The sequence below is a fragment of the Anopheles arabiensis genome, chromosome 2 (genome assembly GCF_016920715.1).
Source record: "Anopheles arabiensis isolate DONGOLA chromosome 2, AaraD3, whole genome shotgun sequence".
Lineage (NCBI taxonomy): Eukaryota > Metazoa > Arthropoda > Insecta > Diptera > Culicidae > Anopheles > Anopheles arabiensis.
Genome location: NC_053517.1, coordinates 42,606,544 through 42,622,853, shown reverse-complemented (window position 1 = coordinate 42,622,853; position 16,310 = coordinate 42,606,544). Strand labels below are relative to the sequence as shown.

At 49.7% G+C, this 16,310-nt stretch overlaps 1 protein-coding gene across 11 annotated transcripts in view; it reads left to right on the top strand.

The window, feature by feature from the left end:
- The window catches only part of LOC120896613 (protein winged eye-like), a 305,930-nt gene that overhangs the window by 192,869 nt on the left and 96,751 nt on the right, over nucleotides 1-16,310 (top strand). For 2 of the 11 annotated variants that reach the window (XM_040300864.1, XM_040300863.1), the window contains exon 2: nucleotides 14,596-15,643. The exons of the other annotated variants lie outside the window; for them this stretch is intronic. The gene's annotated coding sequence lies outside the window, so the exon portion shown is untranslated. The remainder of the gene's footprint in view (nucleotides 1-14,595; nucleotides 15,644-16,310) is intronic. 11 annotated transcript variants of the gene reach the window in all.

Here is a 16,310-nt window from a genome sequence, read left to right as displayed (position 1 = left end):
ACCACACCCAACCCACACCAACCCCCGGTCCAAGAGACTTCATACAAAATTGATCCCATTTCCTGCACCGTCCTGAACACCACTCGGACGCGCTGTGGCTGGCTGGGAGGGGAGGGGTAAACCAAACATGAAAGATTCCCGTTTGCCCCCGTATGGGCCACTTCACTGGAGAAACTATTTTTCCACCCGCCAGCAGGCGGCCATTCGCTCACACGCCGTATCCGTGTCTGTTGCAATCCGTCCGTGGCCAAAGCGAGAGGTGTGTGCATGTGTGTACACACACACACACACACACACACACACACACACACACACACACACACACACACACACACACACACACAGTCCACGCTGGTGGCGGCGCAGTGTTTACTTCATTTTGGAGGAAAATTTATCGCCAAATCGAATCCAAATACCGGAATCCATTTGCGCCAAATGTAGGTGTTAGCCGAACAGACGACGCAACTGGCCCGTGATGCAGAATTTATGCCTTTCCGCCGATATTTTCGGTCACCAGCCGCGAGAGCGAGACAGCGTGCAGCTTCCCGGGTGTGTGTGTGTGTGTGTGTAGGCCTTTGGGTTTTTGGCTAGCTGATCTCATCTCGATTCCATCCGTCCCGTCCGAAATTACGCTCCGTTAAGCTCGGTTGTGTCGGTGTGGCTGGCAGCTGCAGGAACCCGGGCTGAAACGGAGGGGAGAGGGTGTGCGAAAGGGTCGGCGCGAAAGCTATCCTAGCACTATTTGGCTGGACTGGCGACGAAGAGGAAGGCAGGAGCTGGAAGCTGTCCGGCCTGCTGCTGCGATCGGTCCCGATGCGTTGAGGCCGCCTCCCCCCGGAGCTCATGAATATTCGAGCAAATGGCAGGTTTGTGCGCTCCGGAAGATTGGGTGTGTGTGTGCCGTGCCGTACACCGTGGTGTGGAGGTGGTGATGGTGCAGGATCAGTTTCAGCTGATTTCGTACGTAAATCCCAACAGCCGGGGCACAAGAACCAAGAAAGAAAAACAACTCCTTTGCCCAACCTCTCCTCCCGGGAAAGGCAAAAGGAGGTCAAGGAACTGCGCTGAGGTGAAGCAACCCAGTAGCGCACTCCTCCCTCCCGTGTGTGTGTGGAGCGGGCTGGAAGCAGCGGTGGGGGAAAGCCTTAGAGAAATTGCATTCGGAGGCAAATGAGATTCTTTTTTATAGGTTTGTATACATTTCGGAAAAGTTAAATGGTGGTGTTGAGAGCAGAGAGAGAGAGAGTGAGAGAGAACTTGAGGGTGCGAGAAAGAAGGGCCGTATAAATACCGATGCTGTGTTAGTGTGTGTTGTCAGCTTTAAAGATTTTATCGATCAGCTCCGCTGCTTGTGGTCCGCTTGTGGGTCCTAAGACGTTGCTGAAGAAGCGGCTGCTGCCGCCCCAAGCTGAGGGGGAACTCCGGTGATTGATGGGGAAATTTGTATGGAAATGTGCAATGTCTTCTTGTTTTTTTGTTTTCGTCTTCACTGCCGATAGACGTGACTCTCCCAACTCGCTTGGAGTTCGTGTTCTAACCGGGCTGAGGTCGTAAATATGCATATTAAAGCCATGAGATTTGCTACCAAGTGAAGATAACGAAAGCTGTTTCAAGATTGTAAACTTCTGGTGTCTATGATTATGGGATAGCGACTCGGTTTTCAATGCTTCAAATGCCCCGTTTAAAGCTTGGGGTGCAGTGAACAGTGTTAGTTGCTTCCTTTTTTTTTTGTTGCTCTGCTTAAAAGCATACATGCTGAGCAAACAATCTCTCACAAATTTCCTGTCAGCCACGTTTAGAGGTGGTGTTTTAAAATTTAAACAATATCCCTTCGGTCGTCGGCACACACGGGTCGTCGGTCATGCTGTGCATATGATTATGTGTTATGTACATCTAGAGCTACCACCACGGCTCATTTCTCTCCGATGGTTTGGCCGACCGGCGGGGTACTTTGTGTCCCAAAATAAGTTTGATTACTTTTAAATGCTTCCTTGCCATTGTTTTATTTGGGGAAGGGACAAGATTTATGACAAAAGTGAAGATAAATTAAATTTCTTTTCCTTGAGGCAAGAAGTACCCCTAGAGCGCACAGAGCAGCAAAGCCAAACAACACCAAAAAGAAAAAAGCAAGAAGCAAAAACAAAAACGAAGCAACATAAGGAATAGTGCCCTCGTCTTCTGGTGTCTGTGTTGCCGTGGTGTTGTGCCCTTGCGATGGTTTGAGTGATGTATCTTTATTAGATTTCGGGAAGCTGATCCTGTCCCCGTGCCCGTGCCTGCGCGCTCGCTCTCTCCCGAGTCCATGGAAGTAATTTTTCGCGTGTCTTCCCCGAGAGTGGCCGGAACTTTCGGGTCCCGCCTGTGGACAAAGTGGCCCGAGTGGGGCGCGCTGAAGGCTGCCAGCCAAGTTTTATGCAGACGCGCTCACACAAACACGCACTGTCCACTTGTGTCTTCGAGTTCCAAGATTTCTCCGATAGGTTAATGCGATTGGGCGCGGGCCCGGACCATCCCTTGCCACCCTGCGTCCCGCCTGGTGCCGGTAATTCGTCGGTCGCGCCTTTTAATGCGTTTTTCTTCTTCGCTTTGGCGTTCGTGTCCAAAATTTCGCAAAGAAATGGCTCAAGTTTCCGAATTTGTCACTAAAATGGTTCGTCTCCTCCCTTTCCGTCGTCCCGGCTGTGTTGCATAGCATTTGAGCTTGCGAGGTTGCTGCAGCGGCTCACGGCTGGTTTGCGAAACTGGTTTGCAGCAATAAGCGTAAGCGGAACATCGTTTGCACACTTCCAACTTCAAAGTGCGCCTGAATGTGAAGTACGTGTATATCTATAGCAATTTGTACAATATTTGTAAACTACATCGACTGTGCCGTCGCAGCAGGGTGGTACGGATCCGGAAAATCGGATGGTTGTTTATCGATTAGTCTATATTTGTGTTGTGCGTCCGTCCTTTGAAAGACAGAGAGAGAGAGAGAGTGAGAGATGAACCCGAGGGTTGGTTTTTTGCTGTTTGGGCCATCATCATCCTTGGGCTATCCTTTCTGGGTTTCGGGCGTCTTCCACCTCCTTCGTACGGTGTCCTTTCGCTGGTTGGTTTGTGTGTTCTTCTTTGCACTTGAAGAGAATTCCCCCTACTCGCGCGCACTAGGACGATGGGCACACAGGTAAAAACGGTTCCTCTCCAGGTCCAGCGAAACGCTTCGATGGTGGAAATGTGCAAAGCAAAGCAAAACAAACTCATCACACGGCCCCGCTCTCCGAGGTCCCGGGGTGCTGTGGTGTGTGGTGCCCGATGGGAATGATGTGAAGCCGCGCGGCCAGCGAAGGTACACCGGGCATATTGGGAACTATGCTCTAAGAAATTGAGCGAAGGAAACGCAACATCAAGAAGAAGCTACGCTCGTAAAAGAAACCGGTTTCAAGGAATCAGCAACTTTTCTCAGAAAACCGTGGCAGTAGTAGTAGAGAGTAGGCTGGCAAGAAGAAATGTGATTAAAATCTCTTCTTATGTTTTGCTTACGTGTGTGTTGTTGGCCTAGCGAGAGAAGAGGGGGCCGAGCGGCGCGCATCCCATCACACACAGCCACCCATCAACATCGGGTCTCTCGCTCGCGCGCGCTTTGCCTGCGCTGCAACCATCTGCAACCGGGGAGGAACTGCCGTTCACCTTTTTTTCCCTTGCAACCCTGCAGTGCCTATGTGTGTGTGTGGAGGGAAAAGAAGGATGCCAAAAAGAAGGCTAAAGAAATGAGAACTAAACAAACGACGCGCCCGGGGAGGATGGAACGACAGAAGAGAGAGAGCGCTAGAGCCACGGGAACGGGAGAGGGCGAAAAAGTAAAAGAAAGCGCGGACAAAACAAGGATGGAAAAAATGTTAGAAAAACTCACATCTATACACATTTCCGAAAACGTCGCACTTGTGTTGTTTCAAGACTCATCCAGAGCGTGCCTCCAGGTCGCGTGGTGTGATGAAGGTGGTGCTGGCTGGCTGGCTGGCTGGTGGTGGTGGGTAAAATGAAATGATGGCGATTTTCCCTTTTTTTCTCTTCTGACCCCGCAGTTTGGCTTATTTACTTTCGATGACTTGCAATAATTCACCCCCCGGGCGAACACAACGGCGCAAACCGTGCTTTTGCACTCTAAGCTTCTCATCGTAGTTCTGTGCGTTTTTTTTTGTTTAATTTCATTTCATTATAAGCTTTTTCTTTCCTCTTCGTTCAACCAGCACCTTTCCAATCTTTTTAACCCTCACCCCTCGAGGAGCGGGAACTCCGTGGCGGATTTGTGGATTGTAAGGTACGGTTTCTTATGGGTTTTGCAGCGCCGCGTCATCCTGCGCCCCCGGGGAGTTCCCGGGTGAAAAGCGAGAGATGATCGTCGTGGCCACCGTGTCTGAAAGGAGCGCCCGATGGCGGGAGAGCAAAAGATCGTTTGGTCTTTGGTAAAGATGATTGTACTGTGGTGTGTGCGGACAAAATTACAACACCGAAATGTTGCACCGTCACCGTATTGCGGGTGTGTGTGTGTGTGTGTACAACCGGGCCCTGGCTGGCTGGCCCTGGCAAGTTGGTTAACTAATTGGATAACTTTGCAGGGGGTGTGCGTGTGTCCGTGCTGCTGCAAGGGAGATTGCGCGGGGTTTTGGTGTGAAAAATGCACTCCCCGAAAAAAAGAAATTATTGCAATCGCTATAATGTCGGCGGGGATAAAAACTCGCCGTCTCCTTGATGGCACTAGTTAGTGAACATTAGCCACACAGTCAGTCTGTCCGTTCGTTTTCTTTTTTATTATTTTGCTTTCGGGAGAAGCACGAATTAAACGCAGTCCTATGGTATAGTTTTAAGTGTTAATTATAAATCAAAGAAGATGTATAGCTGCTAGCAGGGACGGTCGTGCTCGAGCGCGGGAATTAAAACAGTAGAATTATAGAAAGAATGTCCGCCCTTGTGCCTTTTGCTTTTTTTTTGGTGTGAAAATTATCTATAAATAAATGTCCTCAATACGAAGCATTACGTTGTAGCTTTGGCAGAAACAGAAAAAGACAAAAATATCTAAGCAATGATTCACCAACCGTGGCTGAATATTGAAATCAAAGTTTTAATGAAAAATATTCACCCTCTCTCTCGGTGTACGCTCCCCAAAATTCAACACCTTCTGTCTGCCGCTTATCACCCAGCGTGACAGCATGACGGCATTCTTCGTCTTTCCCATTTTCTTCACGGTTCAGGACGACCGAGCACAAGCGAAAGGGTCAGCTTTAGATAAGCTGGAATATTACACACTTTCTTCGTTCCTCTTTGCCTCTACGACGCTTCTCAACTGTCATCGTTTGAGCTGCGCGTAGCAATTTACATTCTGTTTCTGGGGAATTGATTTCCATACTCTGCATTTGCCTCTGTGTTTTTTTTTTTGTTTCTTCCATTCTGCAACCCAAGGAAATGGATTTTCTCAAGCACAGCTGTGGATTCTTTTTTATTTCGGGCTTTATTTTCCCTTTTGTTTCCACACGCATCGCAAATGCAAGCAGGCAACAAACAGTGATGAAGGGAAAGCAATTTTCCTAACAACTCTCATTGATTCGTTTGAAATGGGTAAAGTGTTGTGCTGTGCTGGCCTTACAATAATGCATTGTGTGCTGTGTGTGAGAGTGTGGTTAAGCAGTGCTATTTGTGCAGAAAGAAAAAAACACATTCAAATAATAGCCGCTTCAGAGAAGAGTTGGCTCGCGCGCGCGCTCTGTGAATTGTGTAATTTTGGTTAAATGGGATTTGTGAATAGTTCCATCAATAAATGATTAGCTCTTTATTGAAGATAGAACACATTTGTATGTGCCCGCGTGTGTGTGTGCCTGTGTGGGTACGTGGGCCCAGAACGCATTTTGGGGTGTAATCCGTTTGGGCTTAAACATACGCATTAAATAATGTTCCGGCGAAGGCATTCCATTAATCACAAGCGGTGAGCCAAATGATGAGAATAACCGTCATTAGGCGGGCGCTAGTGTGTTGCGTCTTGGGCGTGTGTGTATGTGCCTCCAGGCAAACACATCTGCACCTCCACGACCCGCCTCCTCCCCCCCAAAGACATTTACACAACATTACCGCCGCATTGTTGTGTAAAGCCCCGGTGCGTCTATAAAGATGCTTTAATTGGTCATCTGAAGCTAGATATGTCTCGCGCACAGAGCAAGCGACACAAACGACATTTTAATCGATTATTATGCGCACTCAAACGTATAGCCGATGGTACGGCACGCCTTAGCTGTAGCTGTACATCGCACCGATGCGACTCACCATTGCAACATACAACGCGAGCGCCGCGCGCGTATGTGATGTGTGTAGTCTAGGTCTCTGTCGCTGTTTGCGTTCACGCAACCCATCCCAACCCTCGCCCTCCACATCCCCGACCACGACCCGGAGGGTTCCGTCCGTTGATCGATAACGTACCCTGTCTCTCTCTCTCTCTTTCTCACTCGCTCCCTGACCCGAACCTGTGTCGCACCGAGGGTAGAATGAAAGAGAGAAATAATGAGGGTCGACCCAAAAGGGAGGACGTCGAGTACACGGTTTTTTTTTTTCGTTTGTTCCATGGAGCGGGGCTCTCCCGAAGTGGTGCGCTGTCAGTCAGCAGGAGGCCCGACGGCCACAACAACCGCGCGAACCTGGGACCGGAGGGGGCGCGGGCGCGCGCGCGGCAAGGCTGATTGCGTGGAATGCCGCGCCGCGCTGGGTGTGTGTAATCAGTAAGCCAAATAGATGCACACACACACACACACGCAGAAACTGCTCGTCGTTGCATACATACTCACTCTCTTTCTCCCTATCTGCCGTTCTTGTCGGGGGCCTTATTTGACTTTCAAAAACTTGACAAACACCCACCCAACACCACCACCACCACCCATCTGGCCTCATTGTATGCGCCACCCTGCCAGGGGTGGAAGAGGCGAGAAGTGTTAGCCCGTCATCATCGTCGTCGTTGTCGTCGTCGTTGTTGGACGCAAACCTGTTCCACACTGCCAAACTGTTCCGGCGTGTTCGGAGTGTCTGTGCTGTGTGGCGAGAGCAAAGTGTGGCGAATTTGGGCGCTGGAAAAGAACTGACTCTCAGGCAGCAGCTCCCTCCCGCGGGGTCAGTGTTCAGTGGCAGTATCCCTTGACCGAATTTCTGCGCCAAAAACTCCCCCGTCCCACAGAAACGTTTGTGACCTAACGTAACGCATTCAGGTTTTGGGAAGAAGTTCAAACGGATGGTGTGTGGTGGTGCTGGCCTGGCTCCGCAGGATCAAAGTGGTGCTCTCTGAGTGCTGCAAAACACTGGGAATAGTAGTACCCGAAGGGTTGCCACATTTGTGGTTAAAGTTTGCTGCTTCTCTTGGGAATTGTTGGCCCGAAATAGACACATGCAAGACACGAGGCGTTCCTCTTCCGAGCAAAGTATTTGCTTCGTGTGTAAGTCAGCAGTAACACTCATTTACAATGCGAAACATTAATAAGTACGCTCTGCCCTGTGATAGAAAGACAAATGCTGCAAACTAGGCAAGGGAAAGCGTCGCCGACACACTCACAAACATGCGTTTGTTATGCTGTCTTTCGGTGGAAGATTTGCCGTCGGCATTTGTTTTCTATCAACTTTGCGAGCATTTTGCGCATCGAGCGCGGGTTTGTTGCGCATCAACAAAAACTCACGTGTATCTTGGACTTGGTGGGGAGTATTTTGTTTATGATTTGTGTAGTACTCTTTACGTACACGCGTGTGTGCAGCTGATAACACGGTAAACACAATCAACACAGCCAAAGTCCTTGTAAAGCGATTGAAATCCTTCCCTGTGCGTTTGCTCTCTGGCTTGTGTTTTCCCCCTTTGGTGGATTCAATTGATTCCATTCAATCGGTATGCTTCATGGTGCGAGCCCCGGCTACGCAAAGAAATATGGCGGGATAAGGGTGTGTGTGCAAGAAAAAATAAAACTCCCAAACTCCAATCCATCACCTGCACAATGACACCCGTAATCCCATCGCTGCTGTAACCATTCGCCTGTGAGAGCCTGTGGCAGAACCTCTGAAGTAGATGCACACACAGATTCGAGTTCCCTCGAATGGGGCCAATTTCACTCGCCTGGTGCGTCTACAGGACCAGCCACCGGCAAGGGGAAATTATGGAAAGCTCGTCGCCGCGGAGGATGCGATTATGCGATTCCTTGTGGGATAAAAATTTGTCTTGCACACACAAACACACACACCCTTGTGTGTTGTGTGGGAGAGTGTGCCTCCCTAGTTTTGAGGTTCTACCTTTTTTTGTTTGTTTGTTTGTTGACGCAAACGGTGAAAATCCTTATTGATTGCCATCTTTGTCCGAGGCATTTGTCGGATAAGCGTTGCAGCTCAGGCACAGGTTGTACTAACGTTCTAACGACTAATGTAACAATGCGATTTCTTCCTGGCCCCTGCAAACGTGATAAGGATGCAACATTCCAGCAATGGCGGAGAAAGATGATTAGTGTGTGCGTATCAGAAGACAAATTTCTTTTCCTATTTGCTTTTTTTCGTATGGTGAGCCTTCTCTGCCCCGTCGTCGTTGCCGGTTCGTTATCGGACGCGCTGCGAAAGCTCAAAACAAATACTTATCATCTTTTTTTTTCTTTTAAATCCCGATAAACATCTGCGGCACTGTTGCTGTTCAGCTGCTGCTTCTGCGTCAAGCTGATAAGATTAGGGCCTAAGGTTGCTGAGACTCAGCAGCGAGTCAAACTCTTGTTCCTTTCTTTGTTCAAACTATACATGTGAGTTTAGACTATCCGTCTCACAAACTCGGTGTTCGTTATATTCTCTAAACCGTGCATACTTGTAGCTTTGCCGAGCGCGTTTCCATGCACCCAGAACACGGTGGAGTACAAAACTGTGAAAACATTTATTTGACATCGGACCGTTCCAAATTATCCATGACAGTTATTGGAGCATTCAAGAGACGTCCTCCCCGCAGAGAGTGTGTGTCGTGTTGGTGCAATTCACACCACGCGGTACCGTGCCACTTTAAAAGCCATTCATTAAACCATTAGCTTAAACTCCAACACTCCTTGAGGGAAGAGGAGCATGTACTCTCCTGGTAAAAAGGGGGTGATCGGGAACAAGATCGGGGTGCAAAAACCACGAAGAAAACAAAACCACCGGACCAGGAGGCGAACTTTGACCACGACGTTCCACGTCTTCTGCTCTCTGACCAACACGACCGGCACCTTTCTGGACAAGGTCTTTCTTGCCTGCCCGGCCAGCGCCGTCGATGTTGCGGGTGGTAAAAGCAATTAATGGGCTGCTAGCTGAAAAATGACCTTCGCGCCACATGCAGAGAGCACCCTCGAGCTCGTGCGAGAGAAAGAGAGGGGGCGAATCGATGCATCATCCGCCCAGGAAGAGCCAAAGCGTGTACCAGCAGCAGCATAATAATGTTCCAAAGGGATATTAATTTACTGCCCTGCAAAAACGGGGTCAGCAAAATTGGCCCGGGATCGGCGGGGGTAGCGTTCAAGTCTTCCTTTCGGGCTAGACAACTAGACTGGGCAGCAGCGCGCGCCTGCCTGCCTGCCTGGAATACACACACTCACACAAACACCAAATATACAGAATGGGTTTCGAAGGCTGCATGATGTGTTTTGGGTTTGTTTAGCCCTCAGCGGAAACCCGTTTCCCGCCGAAGCCATATGCTTTTCCCAACGCCCTCTCCCCCTTCGATCGGTGACTCATCGGACCGGTAGCGACGGTGTGATGCAGTAAAGGCGCCGCACACCGCAGCATATGCACATCACACACACACACATCGTTTGCATCTGTGTGCCCGTTGCGCCTTTCGGTGGCTTTTTTTTAATGGAAAACTTGTAGGTGCGCCACCAACTGAACTTGTTCCGGATCATTGAGCGGGGCGATGAGAAAATTTTGCAACGGAACGGCAACATGTGGAAAAGGATATTGGAGTTCCCAGGAGCTAAGGGCTGTTTAGCGTCTGTTTAACGTTTAACGACGCGCTCTGTGCGCTGATGTACACTTACAGCTATAGAACGGCCGTACGAAAATGCTCTGTCGCCATTGCTCCGGGAAGAAAGTGAAACGAATCGCACTGTGGGGAAGAATCGCCTGCAGTATCTAACGCTCAATCTTGGCAAGCCCAATCTTGCTGCCGCAATCTGGGGGCGAGATTAGTCTGGCTGTGGCGAGTGTTGCTTGGTGTGCTCTTTGTTTCTCTGGTGCAGATTGCACTGTATTATTATTGGAACGTAAAATTTAATGCAAATAATGTTAATAACAATAATAAGAGTCACGTTAATAATGATAATAATAGCCGTCGGAGTGCCCGCATTTTAAAAGGGGGTGCTTAGTAATATGAGAGAACTCAACCAGCCTCCATGTGTATGATGTTTTGTGTGTGTGTGTGTACGTGCATGTGTGTGTGTGTGTGTGTCTTCGATTGGTACGACGGTGGTGTATGTGCGGGACACAGGGACAAGGGAAGAGCCTTAAGCGCGCAGCATACGGGTCCAAACACACATGCACACAGCGGGTGAAGGGCGTCGTTCTCTGTGCATCGTCGGAACAAATCCTTCCACACACACACCCAGACACAGACACGCACATACCAGGAAAAGAAAAGACCCGTCCATCCCGTGTGCTGTGAGCGTGTGTGTGCGTTCGCAACTATAATAGAATGGCAATGTCGCGTCGTAAACATGCTTTCGGGTTGCGAACGTTTCCTTCCTCCGCTAAGAAACTGTGCTTGCCGCGTGCAAGGATGCATCCGTCTTACCTTAGAAGGGCAGAGGGGACGCTTGGGAAAGAGCAGGAGAGAGAGAGCGGGAGGCAGGGTAAACTACATTTTTATTCTTTCGTGTTTGGCGCGGATCACGTTGCGCGCCGCTCCGCAGCAGGGGAGCTCGATGCTTATCGAAGGACTGCCATCGATTCAGGTTTCGCCAGCAGATTTTTTTTATTTTCATTCTCCACAATCCACTCGTGATCTTCAACAACGATCCGGTGCGATTGTAAAAGCGGGCAGAATGTACCCCTATTCCCTGCCACAACCCTGCCACCGTCCCCTCCCACAAGGGGGAATGGGTTTGATCGCGGTACTTTGGCGCGCTTCGATTGTGTTCTCGTCCTCTGTGGTGTGTGCATTTATTTTTACACGACCACATGGCACGGCCGCGGCAGCACTAGAAGGTCAATAATGTTGCGCGCTCAGTCGAGAGTAGTTGGCGTTCGGGACTTGGGCCTTCCGCCGCTGCTGACGAGCGTGGGAAACCGACGGCGGCGGCGACGGCGGCAGCAGCAAGGAAAAAGCGAGATAATGAGTGATAACAGAAATGAGATCGAAATTGGTGTGTTCGGCTTAATAAGCGAAACGATATTGGAATTGGTTCGGTGCTACCGTTGGTTCGGCTGCGACTGTAGCGTGAACCATCCCTCATGTAGCTTATATACACTCTCATGTATACGCAGCGCAGGAAACACTTCCTCCGAGCCGTTAATGCGCTTCACAGTTTTCGTACGCATGTGCTTTAAATCGTAAACATCCGATTCCCGTTTTCCACACCAGAGCCCGTGTTAGTGGCTGGTATTTTTTTCTAATTTTACACTACACGCCCGCCGCCCACATTCAAACACTTTTGGATTTTCGGGGTGTTGAACGTATAATCACAGCTCGCTCTCTTCACACTTGGTGATGATTTTTTTGTAATGTTATTTTGGAATTATTTAATTTGGAGTTATTTGGAACTGTGCCGGATAAAACTGTGAAACTTATTTTGTAGCGCCGGATAAGTAAGTAAGTAAGTATTTTGAAACTCGTCGTACACACACACAGTGTGCACATCCCTTGGTGTGTGGGAGTTTGTTGTACCCCGCTCGTTGCACAATCGGCTCGAAATTGAGGTGTACTGCCAAGTGATGCTAACCACTAGAGCGGAGCCCGCCATTCCAGCAGTATTCATCCGTAGTAGAACAGTCGCGCGTCCATGTTTGAAAAGTGCGTTTGCTTCAGACAGGCTGAGCGTTTATTTTTCTCTGTTTTGGTTTTGCTCTGTTCTTGGTTTAGTTAGAGCCTGCCTCACTCGCCGCCAGCAATTTCCGCAAACACAACTTCCAACGGCCCGGGTCGGTGCGCGCGCTCTCCCAGCCAGGAACCGATCGATACATGTCATTGAAGCAGGAGATGGAGAAGAAATAGATGCCATTGATCCCTTCTAAAACACGCCATTTTCATCAAAGAGCAAAAGCGCACACCAACCAAAAAAACAAAAAAAAGGCATCCTCCAAGTTTGGAATCTTATCCACCGGACGTGACAGCAAGAGGGCACTTCGACTTCAGCTTCACAAGTGTTCAGTGTGTGCGTGTGTGTGTCGGTGCTCTCGCGTGCGCACACTGCAAGGCTCTTGAAGGTTTTTGCCTCCCCTCCCCCTCCCCCAAACATACCATTCCGTTATTTCCATCATCCCTCGTTCCCATCATTCCGGGCACATAAAGCGGGACGAAATATATAGCAGTCATTAGAGAGTGGCTCTCTCCCTCTCTCTCTGCCGTGCTTTTGCTTCCTCCGGCCCGGAGGGCGAAAGAGGCGAAATTTTCCTTTCGATCGAATTTTCTATTATCTCCTCCCCTAGGGGGGTGCTTTTGTCGTGTCCCGCGCTTCCAACGCGCAGCCAACCCGCGTCACACACCCCCCAGCAGCAGCGCAAGTGTACACACAAATTCAACATGCAGCGCGCTCGCCTGGTCGCAATGCTGCTGGTACATTAAAGCTGGCACAAGGAATTACGTCCACCACCGTGCAGCACCCAGCAGCAGTACCAGCAGCAACTTTAATGGAACCATGTTTGCTCCCAGGCGCGCCTGCATTCTCCGGGCCGGGGACGGGTGGAAGTATTTTTCCGGGACTTTTCTCGGCCGGAGGAGTAGCTCTTCTCGCGCAATATTACGCTCTAATCCCATTACTCGTCGTCCCTGGGCCCAGTGGGGGCCAAGCTTTTCCAAACATTTGCAGAACTCTGCCGCCGCCGCCGCCGCCCAGGCTTAAAGGAACTCTTGTGCCGATGAAATGAGTGAGTCAGAAAAACTATCGGCGACCCGGCGATACTTGGATGACGCTTTCGGGGTTTCAAAATTTTGCAGTCTGCAAAAGCGGGGCCCGGCGGCGGCTTGCAATGGTGTTGGAAGGCGTGAATTGCAGCCATTTATCTTGCTTTTTGTGTGCCGCGCCTGGTCCAGACCCACCAGGCCGTGTGTCATCCGCACGGTGGAATTAGATCGTCCGTGGGGGTGACGCGAGACAAATGTGTGCGCCGCAGAGCCCCCTCCTGCGTACACTTGCGCCCCGTAAACGATTGTGCAGAAGGATGCGTGGGTAAATTGTACTTAACGCGCTCGGCGCTATTTCCTACTAGCCCTTTTTGCGCATCGCCTGTGGTTGTGTGTGTGCGTCACTGAGCTGCATTTGCAAATTCACACGCACGGCGTGTGTGTGTCACTGTAAGCGCAAATGTGCGCGCGCATGTGCATTGCGCGATGAATAATAGAAACAATTTGCATCGTTAATTCACGCGTCCTCCACAGCATGGTGGCGGCTGGCCTCGCGCAACCGCCGTCACGGGAATGTGACTTTCTTGTGGCTGTGTGCTGCGCTTAAGCCAAGCTCAAATCCACTCCATTGTCGTTAACTGGGATTGCATTGCCGCGGGTCGTCAGATCAGCAGTGGCAGCGGCAACAGCAGCACAGCATCAAGGTCCCCACCAGTCAGGCAGGGGGGGGAATGTGTCAAAAATGACATCGACTTGCCCAGTGTCACACTTTCGCTGGCCCTGCTGGGCTTGTCGTCGACCCGGGCCCCGAGGGGTTTTGATTTATGTAACATGCCAGCAGCTGACAATCAACCAGTTGACCTCACCTCCCCCATTTTCACCCATTCTCTCGGGCCAAACGGATTGTCTTTTGAGCGGCAGCACTTGCAGAATTTATTCGTTCAATGAAGTTAAAGCGTCGTTTTATTGTCTTTGCTCATTACCGTGAGTCGTGTTATACACGGGGCAGTGATTGGAAGGGGCTGGCGAAGGAGGAGTGCACCGACGCATTAGGTCACCTTGTTTGGAAGAACCGCCCATAAGCCTGCCCCGATGCATCGTACAAAGAGTATAAATATTTGCATTCAATTGGAAATGAGTGTTTAAACGAGCCGGGCTGTTTGCAATTCCCAGTATTTGCATGTCCAGTATTGGCGGGATTCATGGGGGACTGGTTTTTTTTAATGAACGGAATATTTGCACGCTTTCGTAACGTAATAATTAATCATTGTAAAGCAGAGTTGACGTAGCATGCGCTTTGATGTGTGGTGGGTTTGGGTCGAACATTACAGCCTGGAACTAAAACGACGACCTACAGAAATCTACAAAACAAAAACCTCAATTTTCTACCGATGTGTGTCATTGCTGCCGCCGTTTGCTCAGAGCAGTCCTTCCCTTCCGGAGGTGCAAAGCATAGCTTCAGCTCACTTTAAGCATTATTGATTTATTGTATGCTATCTTTCTATCTCTCTTCGAATTGTGCTCCCGTGCACCGAACGCAGACATCTCCAGGTGACCTGAGAAGCAGAAAAAGAACGTGCTGCAAACTTGAACATCGCCACAAAAGGGTCCGACGGAATATGGTCATCGTGCTCGAAGCATAAATCAGCACACAGACACACACACTCACACATACAACCGTTTTTTCCTCCGTGACAGTGAAATTGAATCGAAAGAATTAGTTACAGTCAAACACGGTGCGAAATGCTGTGAACCCGGGCGAGAATATTTATTGGCCAATTCGCATTCGACAAGCGGAAATTGCATTGTGAGAACGCGGGCTTTCCCAAGCACCACCAGAGCGAAGCCGTCCTCTCTCCGGGTCGATGGATGATTGCATCTTTTAAGTGATTTAATTGTGATTAGAATCTAGCAAAGTGTGCGGTGATTAAAGTGCAAAAAGGCTTCGGTGGTGCATATTGATAAATGGTACAGAGAGCAGCAGCACGTACAGTCGGATGCGCTGGCCCCAGCTGCCAGTGAGCGAAAAGTGAAAATACCGGTGTGTGAAAATTGTTTGCAGACGTGTCCATATCGGTGTGCGTGTATGTGCGTTGGTTCGTTTTGTGAAACCGGTCAAGCGTACGCGGGTGCTGGTGTGAGTCAAAGGCAGAGTGTGGAATCGAAAAGGTGTAGAAGAAGAGAAAAAAACAGCCAGGACAGTGATTTGTCCGTAACGTCACACCCCGGTGGAAAGGGCGGAAAAATCAAATTTAAAAAATTGATCCTCCCAAAACCGAGGAGCGAGCCGAGCGAGAACCGTTCGTGTGGAAGAGAGTGATTTGCTGCAGTCACTTCCGCCAGCTGTACGCCCGGGCGGCAATCGATATATTGCGCCCGGAGTGTGTTACCTCGGTGCGACTTTTGCGTCGTAAATTCAGCTTCGACCGGAGAAAGCACCAGCTTTCGAACGATCGAAATCGTTCCGTGCACCGGAACACAGATTTTCCTGCCTGACTCCGATACCAAGACAAGACAGTTTCGCTCTCAGCATGAACGGATACATTCGAGGCCAGGAGGCGTCCTTTAAGCATCTTTCTTTCGCAACCGGTAAGAATCGTAGCTGCTACGGAGTTCTGGCGTTTCCACTTTGTTCTTTGGGGAAGTTTGCAATATTTTATTAGATTTCACCAAGTCGGCGTTTGCCCGAGCCGTGTCTCTCTCACCCTTGTCGATTCCCATGATCTTTCCTGAACTTTGCAATCAACTTTCAATCCTATCGATTTCTCTGCGCCGGCTAAGTTGCTTTCGACTTTTGGGTGGAATTGTTTTTCTTTCCGCTGCCTGCTGACCGGTTATCACGGTGCACCGGCGGCAGCAAACAAACTTCACGGACTCCTCCACAGACTGCTGCTGGAGCGGAATCGGAATCGGGTACAGGAGCTTAGATGCATCTACCAATCGGCAACAAAATCTCTGCGCTTCTTGGATACTAGAGTGGCTTTCCAGCGATGGAAAGCCACACGAATCGTACGAAACACATATCGGACTTCCAAGCCAACTGAAGGAAGATGTTTTTCGATTTCCGCACGAATACTCCATTCTCAGGTTTGAATTCAATTTCCTTTCTCCCAGTGGCTTGACTTTTCGTGGAGTCTTCCCTGGAACGGTTGCGATATTTTCAACACACACTCTCTCTGTCTCTCTTTGTCTCTTTCTATCTGTATTTCTTATGCACTGTATGATGGTCCCTTTTTTACTGCCGCAACGGTCCTAC